This window comes from Dasypus novemcinctus, chromosome 2 (genome assembly GCF_030445035.2).
Source record: "Dasypus novemcinctus isolate mDasNov1 chromosome 2, mDasNov1.1.hap2, whole genome shotgun sequence".
NCBI lineage: Eukaryota > Metazoa > Chordata > Mammalia > Cingulata > Dasypodidae > Dasypus > Dasypus novemcinctus.
In genome coordinates, this window is record NC_080674.1 from 21,860,554 (window position 1) to 21,884,653 (window position 24,100).

Consider the following 24,100-nt stretch of genomic DNA (forward strand, 5'->3'; position numbering starts at 1 on the left):
TCCTGTCTACTGTATGGGAGGCCCTGGGTTCACGTCCCAGGACCTCCTTGTGAAGGCAGGCTCACCTGCACACTGCAGAGAGCTGCTGGCCTGCAAGCCGCGGTGGTGAGCTGAGTCAGCAAGGTGACGCAAGTAAAAATACAGAAGTGCTCGTAGCGAATGGACACAGAAAGCAAAAAAAACAAGTAAACTGCAAGGGGGGATATAAATAAAAATAAAATACAGATGCACAGAAGAATGCATAGCAAATGGACACAGAGCAGACAGAAAGCAAGCCACAAGGGGGGAGGGAATAATAATAACAAATAATAATAGTAGGTATGGAATTTTTAAAAACAACAACAAAATTTTGTGTCCTAAAAGGCACTGAAAAAAAAGTTTTTCAGGGAGAAAGAATGATTCAAAGAATGATTGATCATCCCTTGCTGTTAAGTAAAATAAGATTAGTACTGTCCATTAACCATTGAATTTAGGATAATGACAATTATTGGTGAACTTGAGTAGTTTAAATGAACTGATGGCTTTATTTGAGTGGGTTACAGAAGGATTAGAGAGGAAAGTGTAGGACAGAAAAAATACACACTTTTTGAAAAAAAATTTGGAAGAAAAACTGAAATGGGGCAGTAATTGAAGGGAGAAATGGGCTCAAGCAAGTATATTTGTATGTTGATTAGAATGATTGAGCAGAGCGGAGAAATTGTTGCAGGATAGAGGGACAATTTCTGGAATTAGATGCTTCAGTTGGAAAGTGAGGATAGTACCTATTTTAAGTTAAAAGACACAAAAACAGACACACACTTTGTTATTAATAAAATTCCAATTTGTTACAGTGAAACTAATGAATAACACCTGGAAAGAAATCTCTTTATTTTAATAAATACCTACATACTATGGACTTGACACCTTTGATCGGTTAAGTTGTAAGCCATTTAACCACAATTAACATTTAGGCTGTAAGTCATTTGACAAGTTAAGAAATTTTTTTGTTCTTTTTAGCATGCCTATAAAGATAAAATAAGTAAATATAGGTTGATACAGTTTAAATGCTAGAGATAAGAATAAATTTGAATGATGGGTTACATTATGGCTCATGTACATTATCTTTAAGTATTATTCACTGTTTGCTGAATGTATTTCTCAGGCAACACTGCACTAACATACTTACTGTAGTGAGGACAAAATAAGGATTATCCAAAGGGAAGCAGGTACAGTTTCTCTTCATTTGAAAGTTGAACAATGTATTAATGTGAGGCAGGATAAAATGAATCTGGCATGTTACATCCTTCCCTGAAGGCAAGAGAACATTTTATTCTTCATTTCCAGAACCTTTCCAGACCAATAAATTATCTTAAAAAAACAACATTCAACAGATGTTTTCAGTGTAATCTAAAACATTTCATGAAATATTTTTCATTATAGACAAGATTCATGATTTAAAAGAAACATATTTCTAATTTATGTGCACACACTTGTAAATATTCTATAAAACATGTTGAAGAATAAAAGTAAAATCTTTCATAAGCCATATCATTAATTCTGTTGAGTATGACTTTTAACTCAATAGTGATTAATATGCAACCAATGAATCAAAGTTCTTGCATTTTACCATCTTTGAAGTAGCAATTTGCCTTGCTAGACATGAAGCCATAAGCTGAAGTTGTAGGACTTTAAAAGCAAATTCTCAAAATGCCTCATTTTAATACACTGCAGTTCGTTACTTTGCAGTTACTTTATGTGCTGCATTTCTGGGCAAGATGGGAGTCACTGTCCACACAATCTCGTTTCAATCACTTTCTAAGTGGAATGTTGTTGAAAACTATAATTTTTACTAATGTTAGAAAAATGTGTGCTGAAAGCAGGTTTGCTCATGCATTCCTGTTGCAAATGTCGTTTTATTCTTTGCCATCAGCTGAATTGACATTTTAATCGGTCTGCAAGTCTGTGAAGAATGCTGGCTGAGAAATAAGCAAAGATCCAAAGCACGTCTTTCCCTCTGGTAATAGGCTGTGTGCTGATCTGCAAATCTGACTTTAGCTGAATTCATATTTGAATCCTTTACATCATAATTACTAGAGTGATAAATTGAGCCACAGCTTTCTATATAATATAATTTAAACAGGGATGGTCATCTCTCATATTGCAGAATATTGTAATGGAAACATGAACAGGAATCATTACACTTCAACACTAACTAGTCCTGTATTTTAAAAGGATGTGTGTATGAGTATGTGGTGGTGGGGAGGAGGATGTAAGAGGGAGATAGCGAAAATGGTGAGAGCATGAGAGCAAGAGGACAGCTGGGCAGTTATGTACAAGCACAGGCCAAGATAAATTCAGAGTTTTATTTAAGAATTTAGCCTCTTTATATTAAAATTTGATACACTATTGCCATATTTCATACACACAAAATTAGCTTTCCTTAGCTATCCAATGAGTTTGAGAAAATTTGATTATGAACAAAGTTACTTAGGTTCACATACAAATTCTATTGAACCTCAATGAAAGTCCTTCCTACTATAGTATTTGATGGTTTGCAAACTTGGTTCTTTGGTATTTAATTGAAAAAATAAATCTTAGGTAAGCAGAAATAGCTCATTCCCAATGTAATTCATTCTCTAGAGAATAAGTGTGTTATAATCAGCTTTCTCAGATTCAGGTACGTATTCACAATCTGAATGGTAATCATTTTTACTAAATGTTCTAATTAATAAACATACTATATTAACTTATATTTTTACATTAAACTGAATGGTTGTTGACCCTATCAATTTGGGAATCATCAAGAATAGAGGTTTCTTAACTGTGAGAGCCCATTTACTTCCATATTTATCTCAAATGTATTTAAAACTGCTTCTCTATCAATAATGTATTATTATCATTAATCTCAAAAGAGACAGTATATACTTGTTCAAGGTTAATGATGATCAAAGATGGATAAAAACCCGTTTTAGATGACATACATATACATTAGATTAGATACATATATGTATATATACATATATATTATATATTTCACACATATTTGTATATGTATATATGGTAACTGCGTTCTTGTCAGGTTTTTCTAAGCATTACAATCGACTGAAAGCTTGACTTTTTCTTTTTCTTTTTTGCACTGTTATATTTTTCTTCTACAGTTTTTTGCAAAAACCTTTTTAAGCTCTTTTCAATTTTGTCAGACTATATGTGTTCTTTTTCATTCTTTAGCAATTACCAGCCAAGCCTAGATATGTAACATAGGCCCCAGAAACAACGGGGAGGAAATAAAAGATAAAGAGAAGACTGCAAAGGGGTTAGAACTGACAGTGTACCTTCCTTCTCAAGCCTATCTCCTTGGGAGAAGGAGGCCATGCTTATTAGATGGATGGTAACCTGAGCTGCTGGTTTACCTTGAACTTATTCTGTGTTTGGGAATTTGAAGCCAACATCCCGAGGGACAGCAAACCTAGTGAGTAAGGAGGGTCAGACTGAAAGGCTCTGGTTTGAGCACTGAGGTTTAACTTCACAAAGACATTTTTTTTTTAATCCTGGGAGAAACCGGGAAGTAACTGATATTCTGGCTAGAGACCTTACCAGACAGGGTCGCCATAGAATGGCTGGGATGTCTCTGTCAAAAATAACATCAGGGACCTAATGGGTGCCAGCTTTTGACTGCTAGTGTCTCCAGTATCAGCAGGAGCTGAGAGATCAGTTCAGCTTGGCAGCACCGTAGGTCTGTGTACATGAACAGTTCCAGAAGTCACCAACTTAATATGCAAATACCTGCAGAAGAAAAGGACTCTCCTGGAGACTCGAGCATGTAGAGGATGCCGTGCTACACGATCCCCACTCTTCCCAGCTGGCACCCGTAAATATGTGTCTCCCGTTCCATCTTCCCACATTACCTGGGAGGCAGAGTTTCTAGTTCAATATTACCACCCCAGTGGACTATTTAAATTTGTTGAGCTCACCAAACTTAATCTGGATTGGTTACTTAGACAAAATTATTTCTCCCACAAATTGGAAAAGAGGCTCTTTGAGGAAAATCAGACCAGCCAAAGGTAAAATAATTTTATCTCATCTGCTCATCCCAGAAAAAAATGTGAGGAAAATATTTACCCCAGCTATAATATATATGCAATATATATTTATAATATATATTATATTAATATATATTTTCAGGTCCCTACTGTTATGTGAACTTGTGTGTATAAATAATTGCATACAAATATATAGAAGCTAACATCTGAAGTGATTCACCCATCCTCTGATATATAGGAGGTGCTTTATTACTCAGAAATTTTCAAACTCAGAACTCACTTCTTCCTGAATTTACCGAAAGGACAGTAGAGCCAATTTTTTGACAGTGAGAATAACTGCAACATTTGGCAGCAAGAATGTTCTAAATTCAGATATTTTCTTCAATGTTCAAATTATAAAACTGTTGAACTCAAATGTAAACTATGTATGTATATGTATATATATGTGCATATATACAAATATTAAGATATCAATTTTTATTAAGGATTTAATATATTTTGACATTCTATTATGGAAGTTCAGTGGAAAGAAAAGTGTATGAAATATAGATACTCTATCTTGTTCTCAAACTCAAAAATATACTTAGATGAGACAAAAAAAAGGAGAGTAAAGAGTCTACACATATAGGATTTCTGAACAATGTCCGAATGTTTATGTCCATATGTATGAATGTGTGTGCACATATTCACACACACATATGAAGATATCATTCTACTTCAAGTTTTAGGCCCTGCTAATTGTAAATTACTCTCATATATCCATGTCCTTATACAGACTAAAACCATTCCTAACACGTTTTCTTTGCTACAATTGCCTAACATCCTTGAGTCTTTACATAATGCTAAAATAATTTCCTGCAAACATTTTTATTACATAGCTCATCAAATCAAGGGTTTTCCTGCATGGCAGTATTCAAATCAAAATTCCTCAATCTCATATGACCTGTGTCAACCGATCTCCCCAGAGTAATGTAATCGTTATTATTTCTGAAGAACAGAGTTAGCCAGGGAACCAAGATAATCTTTCTTTGGCTTCTTAATGTCACTTCTTACTGTCTCTTGCCTAAGAATGCTTCAGTACCACAATATTAGCACGTGAATCTTTTCTGACAATTCATTCCCACTTAATCCTTCAGGATCTAACTGAAAATCTCAAGTCTTCTATAAAGTCTTGCTATGGTTTTTACAATATCACTCTATTTAGTTAATAATAAATCATCTCACTCTTAAAATGCAATTTTATCTACTTTCTGTATACTAAATTGTACACCTTTATAATATTTCAGTTATTTTTTATTATTTCATATATAAACTTTCACATTACAGACTTGAAATTCTGGAAAGGGAGAAGAAATTAAAATTGAAAACTATGCTGCTTACATACTATAATCAGTATATAATATTTGACTCATTTTAAGTAGTCAAATAGACTGAGCCTTAATTTTATTTAAATAAATGCATAGCAAAAATTTACTGATTTTAGAATTGTAATTCATGAGTACAGGAACTACAATTTCTTACTTTCCTTAAACAATAACTGAGTAAGTTATTAATGTTATTTCTTTATATAAAGTTTAATGAATTGTCAAAATTATTTTCATTTTTATAATATTTATCAATTAAGTAATTTTTACTAGGATATTTCATATTATACTTTAAAAAGTGACAAGATTGATATAAAAATCTTATTTTCTTCATAAATAGCAATGCCCATTTTGTTTTGTATTATGACCTCATCCCCAATTTTCATTTAATTTTAGTTTTTTCAGTTATTCACAGATCTGTTCTTATAAGAGTTAATGCAATAGAGAACTTAATATTAATACAAACTTTATATTGCCTAGGTTACAAATTTCTTCAGAAAGTTAAAGTACCAATAATTTTCCTTAAAATATCTCATACATCCACAAATAATCAATATATTTTTTTAAGTACTAAATAGGACTTGCTATTTTGTGATCTTATCTATTCCATGTGACAAATACATATATACACACACATGTATAATCATACACATTTAATTTCATATTAACTCATTATTGATGTTTTAACATTTTTATAAAAATGCAACTTGAATATATGAACTGTGTTGGAGATTTAAGTAATTATACCAATTGATCATTTTCCAACTAACTGTCAAAATTATACTGCACAGCTTTCCTAATAGCAAACATAACTTAGGATAACAATAATAATTTCAAAAAACCTTTGATAAATGAACTCCTTTTGCATGAATCAATATTAATTAGTTTTTGCAAACAATGTCAACCTTCAGTATATACATAAAAGATAATATAATTTTTTGTTTGATTTCATTTCCCTTTGATATAAAAGACTAAGAAAAGTTAGTAATTTTAACTAATAGTGTAGCACTGTAAAAACTACTTATATTTGTCTTTTAATAAAAAGGAAATAAAGTATAATAAAATAGCTGCTCATTCAAGAGTAACCACCTATATATTATTTAACTAAAAAAATAGAAGAAAATAAATCTTGATAGTCTTCATTTTCCTGCCAAAACTCAATTGATTCTTTAATGAAAACCACAAAATATTTGATGTGAGGTGTTCCAAATATGTCTTAGATGTTAATTTATTTGGCTATTGGCTTAAACCACTCCTTTTGGCTCAAGTAGTGCTTCTACATGCTGAGAATATGTTTGAATCATTCAGGAAGTTTATATATTTATTCACTTCAGTTATTCTGATTCTATTAGGTATGAGTACTTTTCCATCCTTGTGGGTGGTTCTAACACAGAAGCAGGGGGGATAGCATTGTACTAGGAATGAGGTAAACTCTCTTACCTAAACTGATGGTTATCTTTATTCTTTGAGTTATTAAATAATGTCTATGACAATTCTACCATGTTTCAGTGCTTCTAGAAAATGTGTAAACTCAATTGAATTATATATCAATGAGGTTTATTGATACCTGCCATTCCAGAATTCATTCAGAATACAGGATTTACCCATTTTGATCCAGGACATGTGTGACCTCTTTGAAACATAGCATATTATTTTATAAAATGATAAAAGTCCACCTGAGATGGAATGTATTATTAAAAATCCTCTTATTAATGAAAATGTTTCAAAGAAGAAAAAAGTGGGTGCCTTGGGATTAGGACCTAGATAAATTCAAACTTGCAATATCTAAGCTAATTTTCCTGACAGAATTTCAATTAAAAAGGAATTTCCAATCTACAAGTATATTGTCAAAAACCTAAACATCACTGTGAAAATCCAATATTTCAGCAAACATTGCTTTCCTTCAAATCTGTGATAACTTTTCTCTTTTCGTTTTTTTTTTTTTCCCCTCCTAGTAGTATTGTAGTTCTTTGACATCTTCAGGACCTTCATCACCAATTCTTATGAATACAGAGAAGAATACCATTCAAATTGTGAGCTATTTTTTGCCCAGCATCATATTTCCCCCAAGGCCAACTGTTCTCCAAACTTTTTTTATTTTATAATCAATAAGAAAATTTAGGGTAACATAAATAATTTTCTCCAATTAATAAACTGCTTATTACATTATAGAAAATGTCATAAAAATCACTGTAGGATAAATTCCTGTAATTAATATATATTCTGAAGGGCTTTATTTTCTATCTAAGAAGGATTAACTGACACTGGAATTGTCTTTTTATGTTGTAAATCCTTAGAACAGTAGACAAAAATGTGTGAAACAATGGTTTTATACCTTGGGCCACCAACAGGCTGATTCTGGTCTATGAGAAAAATGAAACAAATGATGTGAGATACTTTCCAGTGTTCTGACTAGAAGTGGAAATCAGAATACAGCACAGCTGTCTGGTTGATTTGAGGAGACAGGACAGAATTTTGAGGTAAAGATGACTAAAATTGATTTGACAGAGAACTGATGAAGATGCAACACAGTGCTCTTCATAAATATGCAGTTCGATCATGAATCTGGCTGGACTGGGCTGGACTGGACATGGAGGCTGGGAGAAGTATCATCAGCAATGAGTAGGCAAAACTGCCCAAAGCAGGGAAGAATGGAGAGACTTCAGATTACAGGGATCACAGAGGACATTCTTCAGAAGGACCCTATGTGACGGGCAGAAAAATGGCCCCCTAAAAAGTCAGCACCTTATTTGGTGGTTTTACATATATGTCATGTGACATGGCAAAAGGGACTTTACATATGGAATTAAGATTGCGGATGCTAAAATAGATTATCCTGCTTTAAGAGGAAGGCAGAACAGGCAGTTAGAAAGATGAGATGGTAGAGGAGGCAGGAGAGACTTGAAGCATAAAAGAAGCTGGCTTTTAGGATGATGGAAGGAGGCCCTGACCAAGGAATGTAGGAAACTTCTTAAAGGTAGGAATGGGTCTCAACTGGAAGTCAGTAGACAAACCAGCATGTCAGTCCTTCAATCACGAGGAACTAATTTTGCCAACAATATGAAGCTCCCAGATAACAAGAGAACATTGCTCTCATCTTGACTTTAGCCTAATGAGACTCATGTTACCCTTTGGCATGTAGAAGTTTAAGATAAATAATTTGTGTTGTTTTAAACCTGTAAATGTTTGGTAATTTGTATGGAATGACAGAAAACTAAATAGTGGGGATAAAGTAGTTCCAGATTATGGCTGCTAGAAAGTCTTTGTAACAACACTTAAAGGCAAGCTTCTAAAGGATCTTATTTCTTCCCAAGTTACTTAACGCTCTATCAGTATAATAAACAGTGCTAATTTAATGTACAACGTAAATTTGAATATGAAAAATGTAATTTCCACGATGTCCAGCATCCAATAAAAAAATTTGCAGGGCAATTATATTTGAGCATTTAGAGACTGAAATTTTAAAATATGTAATTTACAATAGCATTAAACACTATGAACTACTTAGGGGCACATTTAGCATAATTTGCACAAAACTTTGCTGAGACAATTAAATATGTAAACACATGGAGATTCATGTCTGTTACAACATTGCTCACATGTCAATTCTCCCCAAAATTTATCTGATGCTAAAATCCATATGGAAATAAAAAGGACAGAATACTCAGATGTTTTTCTAAAAGAAAAGAGAACACATTTGGAGACTGTAAACCACCTTATACACATATGTGTTACAATGCTATAGCTTTCAAAACTGGGCGGTATTAGTGTAAGGATAAACATGCCAGGCAATATAAGAGAATAGAGAAAATATACACTCACATAAATACACACATTTGCTTTTTAACTAAGATGTTAAGGTGGTTCCCCAGAAAGGATAGTGTTTTCAACAAATGTGTTGGAACAATTGTACATTTATATGTAAAATAACTAAACTCAAGCATTACCTCACACCATACATAAAAACTGTCTTGAAATGTATCACTCAAAAAAAGAGGAATGAAAATCATAAAACTTCTAAAAGAAAACATAGGAGAACATTTTTGTGGGTGGGCAAATAATTCTTAGGATACAAATATATACATAAAAGAAAAAATTGAAAAAATGGAAGTTAATAAAAATTAAAACATTTTTGCTCCTTTCAATATACTTTTTGAAAAGGGAAAAAGGCAAACCACACATGGTGAGAAAAGATTTATAAAATACATATTTTGTGAAGGACTTATAATCAAAATATATAATACACTCTTTATATCCTGATATCAAGAAGATAAGCAACCTAATAAAAATAAATTTGAAATATATATTTCACCCAAAAGAGAACTGAGTGGCAAAAGTGGGCAGAAAAATGCTCAGTCTTATTTAGCATTAGGACCATTTTACTGAGATATGTCATTTTAGTTTTTTAATATTTTTATTCAGTCTGTAACTTTATTTAATTTTACTAATGCTAAAGTTAACTATTAATAAATTTAAGATTACAGATTTGACTACTCTTTAGGTTGGATTTTAGGATTCTAGAAAACCTTGTTTCTACCATGTTTCCTTATTGCAAGAAAATCCCTTAAAACTATTTTAAAATTTTCTAATATATAAAATATACATTTACAATTATGTGATATCAAATAATTCAGCTTAATTAAAAATGCTATCATACACATTTGCTTATGCAAATTATAAACAAAATTATATATAAGCAGTTTCTATTGAAAGTGTATTCTACTCCATGCCTTTGTGGTAGTACGTTTTAAAGTTTTGCATCTGGTATGATAAAGATACAATGAGAAAATGCTATCTTTAAATGCAACATTAGATTAATCAAGGTAAGTTATGATCTCAGCAAAGTGCTAGACTTAGTAACAGTCAATAAAATTTTAGTATATATTTGTAATTAATTAATACAGAGAGATAAAATTTAGCCATCAATTACAAACTAAAATATTTGATGTTCAGATTTCATCAATACATTTTTAGAAGCCAGAAAAATAGAAGTGCAAAGTGAAATAATTAAAAGCATGTAAAATAGGGCTAAAGGTGACAAACATTTGAACTACTTAAAAGTTAAGCGATTTTATTTTTCTTTCTTTACTTCCCTTGTTTTCTCCCTCCTTCCCTCCCTCTCTCTCTCCCTTCTTTCCTTTCTTCTCTTTCTTTTCATTAATGAGAAGGTAAGAATTTGGTCTAGCACTGTATACTACTTATCAAAGTGGGGCTAAGTGTGGGTAAGCAAAATTTAATTAAGGGCATATCAGTTTAGAACAATCACCATGATTGAGAAATATATTTTTTAAGAAAAACAAGTATTGATTTTTGAAAGAAACAGTCAAGAAAAGAGAAACCATATTTTTCCACTCATAAATGGTTTAGATATTATCTTTAAGAGATACAAGGATCAGGTATACACTATCAATTCTTTTAAACTGTGTGCTCTAGAATATGGATAAATCCATCTACTCATTTCTTCAGAAAAAACATGTTATTTGATGATTTCTTAACACTTCCACTTATATAAGATAAAGGGAATCCAAATAGTATTTTTGATTATCAGACTCTATTTATTCAAATGATACTTTTGAAAGTAGACCCACTAATTTACCTTATGCCCAGTTTGAATTGCCAAACGCTATGGAATGAACTTTTCAGTTATTATTTGAATTGCTAAGAAATTTCACTGTCAAATCTTCATCAATTCAGTTTCTGAAGCTTTTCAATGACTTCTCACCCAAAATCAGATCTATTTCTTCTCTTAGGATAAGAAGTACTGATTCACATCCATCATTAAATAATCCCTGGCTCTGAGCTCCTATTTCATTTGATTATTAGAAAACTTGGGAAAAGGGCAATTAGAGAATGAAATAATGCATTATTTATGTTCCTACTATTTATTCATTGATATGAAATTAGAATAAAATCTTCATAACTGCAAGAAATCAGTTATAGACCAGAAGTATAATTTTCTAACTATATTCTACGTTGTTATGACAATGTTAGTATCCTTTTGAAATCTGACGGTTTTTGCTGTAGAAGGAATTGAAATTTATTGATCACTTATATTTTACATACATAATGGAACTCTATTTTCCTGTATGAATTAGTAGTATTTGATATATATATATATATATATATATATAACACTTAATAGCAACTGAGAGAAATAGGAGAGTTACTGAGGCTACACGGAAGATTAAGCTATTAAAGTATATGACATAGCTATAAGTCATGAAAAATAGAAAGTCCTATAATTCAAATACTTAGTATCTGGGAATTAAATTGACATGAAGACAAGTAAAATGAAAGTAATGCCAAATGGCCAGGTCAGAGTGGGTCCCACAATTTTTTTTTCAGGAGTCTAGGGATTGAACCCAGGACCTCATACATGGGAGCAGGCACTCAACCACTGAGCTACATATGCTCCCCAATGAGAGTTGTTTTTCTTCATTTGTTTGTTTTTAGGAGGTACTGGGGATCGAATCCAGGACCTCATACATGGAAAGCAGGCAGTCAACGACTTGAGCTACGCAAGCTGCCCAGGCCCACACCTTCTTAAAAATAACTTTTTTAATTGAAGTATACTCTTCGTACACAAACATACATAAATAAGTGTATCATAAAAGTTGTGAACTTATAAAATAAACATGCATTAACATCATACAGAGGTCCCAACACCACTCCTCCACCAACACCTTGCATTGTTGTGAGACATTTTTTACAAACTGTGTAAGAGCATCTTCAGAATATTACCACTAACTATAGTCCATATTTTACATTTGGCGTATTTTTCCCCCAACCTCACCTGATTTTTTAAAAATATTTTTATTATAGAGCTTGTGAATTTACGAAACAATCATGCACATGTATAGAGTTCCTAAATAAAACCCCTTCCCTTTTGAAGACAATGAAGGAACAGGAAGGATTCATTTGGGAATGCAGAAAAATTTAGAAACAGATTTAATTTAAATTTGTAATTATTTCCTAATAAAGCATAGAAATTATTCTCTTTGTGTTTTAGAGAATTTGAGGTACAGGCTATATTGTATTAGAAAATATACTTTCTATTTTGACCAATAAACTCATAGAATTACGTTTGTTTAGTTACTAATAAGAGATATGTGGAGAGACTTATTGAGGAACTAAGTGAACTGTCCAATTCTCCTAAAATGTAGAATAAATGTGAATGAAACAAAGAGACAAAAAGTTGAAATCCACACTTCACTAAACAGAATGATCTGAAATGATATTTGGGGTGGTGGGAACTGATTTTAAAATTAGTCCTAATTAAATCGATCAAAGACAGTTGACCAATATATTGGATATGCATACTTTAAAAGGAACAAGAGTTTTGATCTCTTCAGTTCAGTTTAGTAGTCTTCAAGATAGAATCCACTGCATAGTCCAACATATCTAAGTTAACAATTTAATTATGAAATTGCAATGATTTTTGCCTTAAACATATGTGCCAGAATGAAGGAATAACAAACTACTAAGTAGCTTGACCTTTTGGTCTTGTCTGTTCTTGTGGCTGAAAGCATATGTGGCTTTCTTGGTGGCTCGTGCAGAATAATGACAGAATAATCACTGGGGCATGAAACCACAACCTGTAGGGAATTAATCATGACCATTAATCTCTACCACATTCTTCTATTCTTTGCAGACAGGAGCAGTGACAGAAACAGATTTCATTTTGTTTACTGAATATAAATGAATCTCAAATTAGCTTCTTGGTTGACTTGAAGGAACAAAAGACATTACTTCTTAGCAATTTTGAAACTGCATGTAATGGGAAATTGATAATCATTTCTGTTGTGGAATATTTGACCTTTGTATTATGGCAGTCTCATTCTAAAAGTCAATACATAGATGTATAATTGCCAAATTCCTATAGGAGATGTCGTATTTCTTTTGTTCTGAAATATTAGTATGACTCAGGTTTCTGAAAATTATTATCCATTTTTCCAACCTTTTTTTAACGAATTTTCTCTTTTAATTAAGTATAATCTGCAATTTGATGAAACTTTTTGATATTGTTGCTACTATTCGCAAGTGAAGGAAAAGAGTAGGTACTTTAAAGCTTAAGTATGTGCATTCCTAGAAGACACAACTCTATATATTACTACCTGAAGTTAACATCTAAGCATTTAATAGTCTTATTTCCACCTACCTAATATATTAAAAACCATATAGGACAATAATACCCAAACTTGAGTGAAATAAGGTGGATTTTCATACAAGTTAGGGATAAATACCACAGAAATGGTTGCAGGTTTAAAAATTTAGACACCAAAAGAGCAATTTGCTTAGATGAATTAACATTTTTGGCAATTCATTTTTGAACCTCTAGTAAATATAACCAATCCTCTCTTCTATATACTATACATATTATATAGTATTAGTATGATAAATATGACTTGTAAGTGGAGAATAAAACAAATACTAAATATGCTTAAGTTTGAATACATAATGTAGATATATTTTTCATGAATATGTAAGGCTTGAAGTTAAGAATTTGTTCAGATTATTGTTTAAAGAAAGTAAATTTGCTTCTAAATATGTTAAATAAGTCACCATAATTGAACCAGTAAATGTAAGCTCCTCTTCATTGGAGTGCGTCTTAAAACATAATAAACAAGTTAGGAATTGCTCTTATCTCAAGGTGACATTGTTATAAAGATAAACATGCAGGATGCTGTTATACTATACATTATAGCAGAATCTTGTGAGAGGCAATTGTTCAGATTGATTAAGTACAGAGTCAATATCTTGGTTTCAGATCCAAGCTCTGACATGAGCTTTGAATCACTGATATTGAATCTCTCTAAATCCAGTTTTCTCATAGTACTACCTCATTGTTGCTTTTAAAGAATTTAGCAAATGCAAGGTAAATTGTAAGTGCTAAATAACATCAGTATTATTATTACTGATGGATAAGAGAAAGGAAGAAAATGGTGGGTAGGTTATAGAAAAGATCCAAATCATTGTTGTTTGGTAAGGGTTTTCATTAGCCTTATAGCTTTGCCCTTCCATTCAAAACTTTAAGTCATTTGTAGTTCGACCTTTTATATGGTATAGGGTAAGAGTTTGTATTTTTCTCTATAGGGAGGGGAATTTTCCCAACACCTTCTACCATATACTTCACACTTTACACATCGATTTGTGATGCAACTCATACTGAGAGTTCATATTTACATAGCTATTATTCAGAGCTCTTCAATATGTTTCATTGGTAAATTACATATTCTGATGTCAATTCCACAATCTTTTTAATACTTTAACTTTGTAGACTATCTTAGTATCAGTTAAGAAAATTTTATACACTGTTCTTTTACTCACAAATATGTCATGGTTCTAATATCACATTCGTGATATTGCTGTTTCAGGGAATAAAAAGTTAAGCTGTCAAATATAATTTAGTAATTATTTTTCCTTTCAAGGGATCAATCCTGCATGAGAATTAAGGTTTCTTTAATGGTAAAACCTTGTTTTTTTGTTGTTGCTTTTTTTGGTATTAATAAATAGTCTAACTTCTTTGGATGACTTTAAACAATTGTACAAAAATATAGCACAAGCTATCATGGAAATAATACAACCTATATATGTTGTTTTTTAAATAGATAATTAATTGAGAATGCTTCAAAAACAATTTAGGCTGATATTCAATGGTCTGTGTAACAGAGTGGCAGATGTAATAAATAATTTGTTAGCAATTTTATTTTGCATGTCAATTTTAAGAAATTTAATTTCATTTTTATTTTTTCTTAACTCCTATTTAGCATTTTAAAATTTCAATTCATTTTGTGTCTGTTACATGAAATATTTATGTCTGTGCAAACAGTTTCTTTGCTAAACTAGAAATTATCACTCACCTTCTCTAGTAGATTCTCTTGTATTGCCATTTTCCCAAATCAGGGATTTAAAACTGCTGATCTGAAGGGGTTGCCATGACTTTGATATTGAAACTCTCTGAATTTTAGCAGAAGAGAAAGACTGTATATTGGTTTCCAAGAAAACGGAATTTGTGTAGATCTGTGAGAGTCATATGCTATACTTGCTATGATTCTTATCTGGAATGATTTGAGCGACTATCTCTTGGACACTACGACAAGTGTGTAAAACTGCCCAAACTTATATCCAAGAATGGAGGGATATTCAAGGATATATTGTCCACAATATTATCCTCTGATTTTGCTCTTTTGCTCTTCTTAGTTGTTTATTATTTATAACTTTAGAAATAAAAATTCAACAACTAAGTTGAGATTTTTATGTGTAGACAAATGTACTTTAATACCTTAAATATTTGCTATGATTCTACTAAGTAAATTCTTTGAACAATTAACAAAAATAGAAGATAGTATCTCACTATACCAAGATTATTCAGAGGGAAATATTCCTGAAATGTGTAAACTCATTTTTATTTTTATTTTTCTGTAAATACTGTAGGAAAACAGAACATGCTTTTATTTTCCTTCAAATGTCTGTGAAATGAGTTCTTGAATTTTTTCAACAAATAACCATAAATATGTCATTCTCAATGGTTAAGATCAACCAAGTGCAAGATTTTTCACTTCACAGGTGATTAGGTTTATTGCTGAATCTATTTCCTTCTTTGTCCTGCCAGATTTGATTGTAGCCAAACATATTGATGATAATTCAAAGAGACACTTACAAATTGTAGAAGCATTCACAAGCACACAGTGCAGTTGGGAAAACTGTATGTTAGTAGGTTCAAAAAAGAAGGTGGGATACGTGCAAAACAAGCTGACTATAAGTTAAAAATATGGCATTATTGTAAACAGGATAGAGATTGGCCATTGGTTTTTTCATCCAAGCATATTAAGGAAACTCTGTTTCAAACTCTCTCTCTTCCTTTAAGCAGAACAGTCACTTGGTCAGTACAGGTTACCTGAAATTGAAAAACCACAGGAAAAGGAATGATAGGTCTTGGGAACGAGGGTTTTCTGTCTCACATCATCTGCCTCTGTTTGATAGAGGACAAGGACTCTAGGATTTCCATACATGCCCTCTAACAAAAGACAAAGATGGGCTAAGGAAAGACAGGAAAATAAAAACAAAAACAAAAGCAATATAAATATATAAAAACACAAGATAAATATATAAAAACAAAATTTGCCGTGCTTTTAAAGTGCATTTTTTTTAGATATCATGAACTCCTTGACCTGATTTCTTTCGGAAAACAAGCATAAAAATGATTGCTAAAAAGAAGAAAATGGTATATAATATGCCAAGCAATATAAAGTAGAATCTATAAAACAAAACGAAAATCCATGAGATTCAAGGAATCAATATATGCACAATATAGTGCCAGTATTAAATGTAAAACAAGAAAAAAATCATTAGCATTCTTTGATTTTTTAGCAAAATCAGAACATGTTAATCTTTTCTCAGATATCTCTAAAAAATGAAATACAGTGTGGGCAATTTTCCCATGTAAACTATGGTGGTTCCTAGTATAAACAAATTTTTCAATAGCAACAATTCCCTAAACGTAGCCTTAGATCAACAGGAAGACTGGAGAGGACTCAATGAGATTTCAGTATGTGAGCTCAAAAATATTGCTAGCTAGCGGTTTTCATTTTTAGGATCTCAAATACTTTTATTAATTCTTGTCTGTGTCCAATTCGCTCTACTTTACAAGATCTAAAACAGCAAAGAAAAAGCTATAATTTTGAATAGAGAATAAAAACATGTATTTCAATATATTGATATCATAAGATGTATATAAACATTATACACTAATTTAAAACAGATAATGCTAATTTAATGCATACTTTAAGACTGCAGGACAAAAATACTAAGTGTTTATAACTATATAGGAATATCAGTATTTATTAAATTAATTAGCAAACTAGTTATACTCCATGTTATATTATATACTATAACTTACAATAGCCACCGCAGGTATCTATATTTTTGAAAATACATTTTATTCATAGTAAACATTGATATTAATAATTTAGCAAGTATTGAGAATGACATCTAAGTGGCCATCACTATGTTTTCCAAAATAATTTCATTTCTCAAACATAACCCTTTCTACTATAATACAGTTATTTCGTTACGTGTATATATGTAGTTAAAAATATGTTCAAGGATCATTTTTACAGAAGGGAAGTTCTAAATGAGAAGACATGCTATAGACAGAGTATTTTGTAGATATATAAACAAGCATATTTTGTTGAAATTGTTTAAAAGTCACAGAAGCAATTTCTACAACAATGAAGGAAACTAGTTATTGGTTTATGACTTTCTTATAACTATGCCGATCTCATAATTTGAAATCTTTCTAAATTCTCAAAGAAAATCATTATTGATATTTTCCTAGTGAGGCTAGAATTAAAGAATGGAAAGGAAAAAGATGATCTCTGTTCATGACTATAGAATACTGAGGTGGTTTTAAGGATTGGCCTTCTATACAAACACTCCTAAACTTTATCTACCACTTTAAATTATAATGTAGTCAATAAGCTATTCAATCTTTATGACTACACTGTGTGTGACACTGTGAGCTAGGCACTAGTAATTAATGGTGAGAAAAACTCAAGTCCTGAACTCAACAATCTTAGGTGTAGTAGGGAAAAAAGACAAATGGGCAACTATAACACATGATGTTGATTCCACGGTGGTGTAGGATTAGATATTATGGAACATAAGGGGTAAGAAACCATTCACTTTGGAGAGTTTAAGAAAAGCTTAGTAGAGAACTAAAATTTGGGTTGAGATCTAGTTGGTCAAATGGAGGAAACTTCTAGGAATCTACCTCAGCAGGTGGATAATTTGTGGAGAGAGGGATATGCAGGCCAAAGAGCTAGTATAAATACTTAGAGTGATTTCCAAATAGAGATCCTTTACCTGCTCTACAAATCCATACTGAAGTTTGTGAAGGCTCAAATTGAAATAAGACAAATAAGGGAAAAGTATTTAATAAATTTAAATATACTAAATACCATTTCAAAATTTTGAGTTTGCAGAGCATTTTTTCATGTAAAATGTCTTTTACTATATGAAATAATGGTGAACTTTGTATTTTTTAACATCTTTACTCAGCAAAATACAAAGTGTGCAAGCCTGTGATCTCCCATGTATTTTGTAATTTTTGTGTTCTTTCCAGGTCATAAGAACTAAATGCCTTCAAGGTATTGTTTGGGAGAACTATAAGGACTTCATTACAGGTGAAGCACTAAGAGCTATACTTGAGAGAGATTTAAGCTATGATGTTATAAAATTAAGCATGGGGTAGATAGCAGGGAAATGTATATTTAAATTAAGAAGTTTTTCGTGTTTTTAATCAGGAAAGGGAGAAGAATGTGTCCTTTGGAAATATTATATGTACTAGAGCATAAGAATGGGGGTATTTTGGGACAGACTGAAAGAGACATTTAGAATAGCACAATGGGCTGTTAAAAAATAATTCGAAAGACTGTTGGGTTCTTTTAATCTCACGCATTAGCTGTGTAGGTGGAGAACTGGAGATGTTTAGGAGGATCTTCAGGTACATATAAAAATGTGCAGAATACCCTTCTATGCTTTATTACACATTTATTATACTCCAGAATATTTATTATATATGGTAAATTTCTACTTAAAGAAAATTAGCAATTCAGTTTGTTTTTAAATCCACATTTGCACAGAAGATGAAAGTATCACTGGAATTTTTAAATGCAAATTTGATATGGACATTTTCTACTGCATCAAAAATCTTTGAAATGGACATGAAATTTTCATCAATTTAAAGTGCCCTTTTAAAGTCTATTGATTAATCCAAAACTTTAAAAAATATTGATTCATCTTCTACTAAATGGTGTATTCAATTTTGAGATTTATTATATTTGTTGAGTTTCAAGACTGAACACTAGGTATGATGAATATCAGTTAGAATGTTGTTGTGTAATCAAAAAGGCAAAGGTAAATAGCCACAGTATTGCAACAACAAAAAAACCAATGGTGGCCATAATTCAGAAACTACTAATGTATGCTAATTTTCTGTTGAAAACATTACTTGGCAGCTTGGAGTATAACCTGCAGAATTTTAAGAATACAAATAACCAGAGGTTAAAGTAATAAGTAAAAGTTGAAAATTATTTTTTAAAAGTAATATGTACCCAATAGAATTATTTTCTCTAGATTTGTACTTCAAATTTATCTACTAAATACATCCAGCCAATACCAATATTATTGATCAAAGAAACTTCTATTTGCACTTTTCCCCATATACCACCTCACTCTCAATACCTTGTCCTAGTAATAAACTTTTGTTACAGATCCTGAAAGAGCATACTTCAATGGAATATGAATGTATTCATGTTGTCTTAAGTATGTTTTCTTGATAGACAGCAGCCAACAAAATGTTAAGCCTCCAAGGGGAAGTCCTACTACTGTCTCAAAATTCTCTTCATTACATAAGCTGTACTTAATAGAAGAAAAAACAAACCAGTATGCCAAATCCTCGAACTTAATGTTTGTACTTATGAACCTTATCCTTGTAAAAAGGAAACTAGCCTCATTATAATTAATGTCTAAGAGTTACTTCCTGAAAGCCTCCTTGTTACTCTAATGTGGGCTCTTTCTAAGCCAAATGCAGCAAATGAACTCATAACCTTCTCCCTGGCATTGTGCATGACTCCAGAGATGAGCCTTCCTGGCATCGAAGGATTATTACCAAGTGCCAAACAGTGATGCATATGGAAAAAGATCTGGATGGAAAGGGGGAAATATTAAAGAACATATAGTTTTTATGGCTAAGAGATTACAAAGTGAGTCAGGAGCTCATTCCACAGGTTATGCTTATGCAGGTCACAGGCAGATTTCACTAACTGTTACAGTAAACAAAACCTTAAAAATGAATGGCCATGAGGGCTCTAGGGACATCTGGACACATCTGGCAAGTCACATTGCCTTATGAAGTCAACATCCCCTCTGTGGCCTCTACTTGGGAATATATGAAAATCTATTTCTCCAATATAAACTATACTTTTCAATATACCCATTAAATACATCTCTCAGAGTTTTAAATTTTTGTATTGTTCATATGCTGGTTGAGCCCTGAATCCCAGCAGAGTTACACCAATTCCTACTCTCCAGTTCTTCAGACTTGCTCTGGACAACTGACAAAACAAGGATATGGACAAGTCCCATCCTAGAAACAAGGAGTATCTACAACTGTAAGCATAATTCCATCTGCCCCTCAATACCTAAGTCCCTTCTCAATCTGATGCAGTCAGAGCAGACATCATCCCATATCCCTCAAGACTGAGGAGTGAACAGACATAAAGGGGGAAGGCAACCAGAGACCAAATTAGATTTATCGTTTCTTTAGTTATTTTCTTGTGTTAATGAAAGAACCTGGGACATTGATATAAAGATAGTCATTGCCAGGGGTTGAGAAGGGAGGAGGGGGGATGAATAGGTGGAACATACGACATTTTCAGGGCAGTGAAACTGTTCTGTATGCTACCGCAATGACGGGCACAGGACATTATACATTTGTCAAGGCCTATAAAACAGGACAGCACAAAAGGTAAACCAAAATGAAAACTATAGACTTTGGTTAGAAGCAATGCTTCAATATTGGTTTATCAATTGTAGCAAATGAACTACACTAATGTGAGATGTTCATGATAGGGGAAACTCTGTGGGGATGGGTGGGGATGGGGGTTATGTGGGAATTCCCTATACTTTGAGTGTAGTTTTTCTGTTAATCTAAAATTTCTCTAAAAATAAAGTTTATTATTACAAAAAAAAAGAAACTTCTATTTAACTTATGTATTCTACGCGCCATGCTAGAGATAGAATGATGTGTTAAAAGGAAGACTCTGTCCTCATGAAGTATTTAAGTTAGAGCCCCAATAGTAGGAGTGTGTGTTAATTTAAAGACACAATAAATATGCAGGAGAAGAACAACTGGACAAGGCTGGTAATTACATAGTTATTTCCTCCCCATTGGTTTGAAGAAGATGAGGATAGGCACGATTACTTGAATTCATTAAGAAAAAGTTCTAGGAATACTGCAGCCTTGAGAGGGATAGTGCCTTTTGTTCAAGAGACAAATGCTGCCCAAGATGGACCTTTAAGGAGGAGAAAAGAATAAATGCTTTGAACTCTCTCCCTCCCACTCTCTGCTGTTATACCAGAGCTTCATACTGCCCAAACCCAACTGGAAGCTGGTGGGCAAGGAGGACAGTTGTTACTTTCCATTCTTATCAGTATCCTATGGCAGAGAGCAGGGCAGAAAGTTTAAGATAGTTAGATCTGAATGAGCAAACAGAAGATGTCCAGCATCTACCAAACAGTGAAGGTAGGTAATTAGAGTTCTCTGGGGGGCTTGCTCTGATGGTGGGACATACATATATCTCTGGGTTTCCATGGAAAAGTGCTTAACAGTTCTTGTGAGGCCCATGGGAACGACCCAAGGCAAGAGATGTTTATCATGGCATAGTAAGAATGAGACAAAATGAGCAAGACAAAGTGGGCTGCATAATATCCTAGACGCATGTTTCACAAACTTTTGGCCTATAATACACTTTAAAGAGAAGGGAAAATAAACTATAAATCCCTAAATTCAGAATCCAAGAAATTTTTAATTTAAGTATTACTTGACCATGTTCAAATACAAAACTTGTGCAAACACAGCTTATTGCATATCCTATGGTATCAATCACAACAAAATAACAAATTACTCCAAAAACTATAAACAAATAAAATTCAATTAATAATATTAAACTAATTGAACAATGAGGTAGAAGATAATTTCTTGCAAACTCTAGAGCAAATCTGAATCTCAGTGACTTTTTTACAGATCATGACTATACAACTATGGTTGCTTAGTAGGTCAGTTTTCTCTCCTCCTAAATCTATTCAAGCCACTGGGAAGTCCACAGAAAGTTTGCTGGTTTTTTGTTTTGTTCTTTTGTCTTTTTGTGATCTGCTCTCTTATCCTGTCAACCCATAACAAGCAAAGCAGCACTTCTTGCAGTCAGTGGTATGAAAATTATAAGTAAATAAGACCACTTAACATATCTGGTAGGACTGGCACTATTTGCCTTCCTGGTGTTTTAGAACATGCTCATATTGATATTCTTTAGGCCAACATAAAAATAAAAAAATGCACCTACCATTCTATGGACACAAATTTAAGACACTGTTCCTTATTCCCAAAGGCAATTATGCAAAATTTATTGATTTCCCAGACTTTCCTTATGGTAAAGCCCTATATCCAAAGTTTCTAGTGAAGCAAGCTACCTGGGAAGCTTCTTTCTGAATTCACCTCTAAACCCTACCAGTTACCAGTGAGTGTACATTTTAACAGGTTCCCAAGTGATTTTGATGTAGGTGATTCAATGAAAAGACTTTAGAAAAATATTGGTTTAATAGTCCTTTAGAGTTTGTTAAAAATGTCACATGCTATTTACCTGAATATCAGGAGACCTGTGACTAGGTGAATTTGATTTGGATTACTTTATAGCCAAGAATTTTTACAAGATTAATGCAGAATCCATTTGTACAATATTTCCTAAAATTAAAAATCTTCATCATAACATACAAGCTTTTATATATCTGCATATGTATCAGCTAGAATAACTTTCAAGATTCCTTCTACCACCCACTGACTTAACATATATGATTGTTTCTTGATGGCAGTTTCTTCCTTATCCTATCAGGCATTCATTTCTTAAGTGCTTACTCATCTTTTGGCCTCAGCTTGAAGATCACTTACTAGGGCAGCTTTTAATTCAACAAAAACCCTAGCAAAATCTTCTTCTTGAACGTAGTTCTTCCATCTTTGGCACTTATTCAAGGCTGTTTGGAACCATTCATGGTAACCACCAAATATTTCTCATTTGTCATTCTCTCCTGAAACTACAGTAGAATTTTATCTTCCCTGCCAATTTGAAATTAGGTGTGGCCATCCTAGTTGATTAAGCAGTGAACATTGAGCAGCATTGACTGTTGTCACTTTTAGGTAGAAGATTTAAGAATCAATATTCTACTTCCTTTCTCAGCATGCTCAAATGCTGCCTGATACTTTGGTGTGGATCTCAAAGTGAGAACCACATGGAACAGCCTAGTTGACAGTTCATATCTGAAGCACGAGTGAGAAGCAAACCTTGTCATTTCTTGGTCCTGATATTTGGAGATAGTTTATTAGAGCAACAACATAATTTAACCTATTTTGTATGACATCACAAGTGTAATTTTATTTTCATGACCCTGATTTTTGATTACCTACCTTTCATATCTAATTATAATCACAGGGACCACCTTAATTTTCACCACACTTGAAATATTTGATAACTATCACAGAATCTGGCACATAGTAAACCTTGTTTTAAGCAGAGTAATGGTCCCCCAAATATGTCCACATCTTAAGCCTTGTAATGTGCAACTGTACTACCTTAAATAGCAAAAGGGAAAGTGCAGGTAGAATTAAGACTATAAACATTAAAAGAAGGCTAACTCAGATTATCCTGATGGACTCAAGTCTATACTTATGGGTCTTTAAATAAAAGAAGAAGACAGAAGTGTGAGTGATACAACCAAAGAAGGAGGAAGAAGAGTGATCCAGTGTGAAAAGCATGAGAACTGTCATTTCTGGCTTTGAAGACAGAGGGCAAAGGCCATGAGCCAACACATGTTGGTGGCCTTTACGATCTTTTGGGATGGTACTCGGCTAATAGCCAATAAGACACAGGGCTTCAGTCCTTCAAG

General features: G+C 32.6%; 1 protein-coding gene across 3 annotated transcripts in view; it reads right to left on the bottom strand.

Annotated features, from left to right (window-relative positions):
• The window catches only part of CDH18 (cadherin 18), a 1,139,369-nt gene that overhangs the window by 1,098,150 nt on the left and 17,119 nt on the right, over nt 1–24,100 (bottom strand). The window contains exon 2 of one of the 3 annotated variants that reach the window (XM_058307283.2): nt 1,166–1,287. The exons of the other annotated variants lie outside the window; for them this stretch is intronic. The gene's annotated coding sequence lies outside the window, so the exon portion shown is untranslated. The remainder of the gene's footprint in view (nt 1–1,165; nt 1,288–24,100) is intronic. 3 annotated transcript variants of the gene reach the window in all.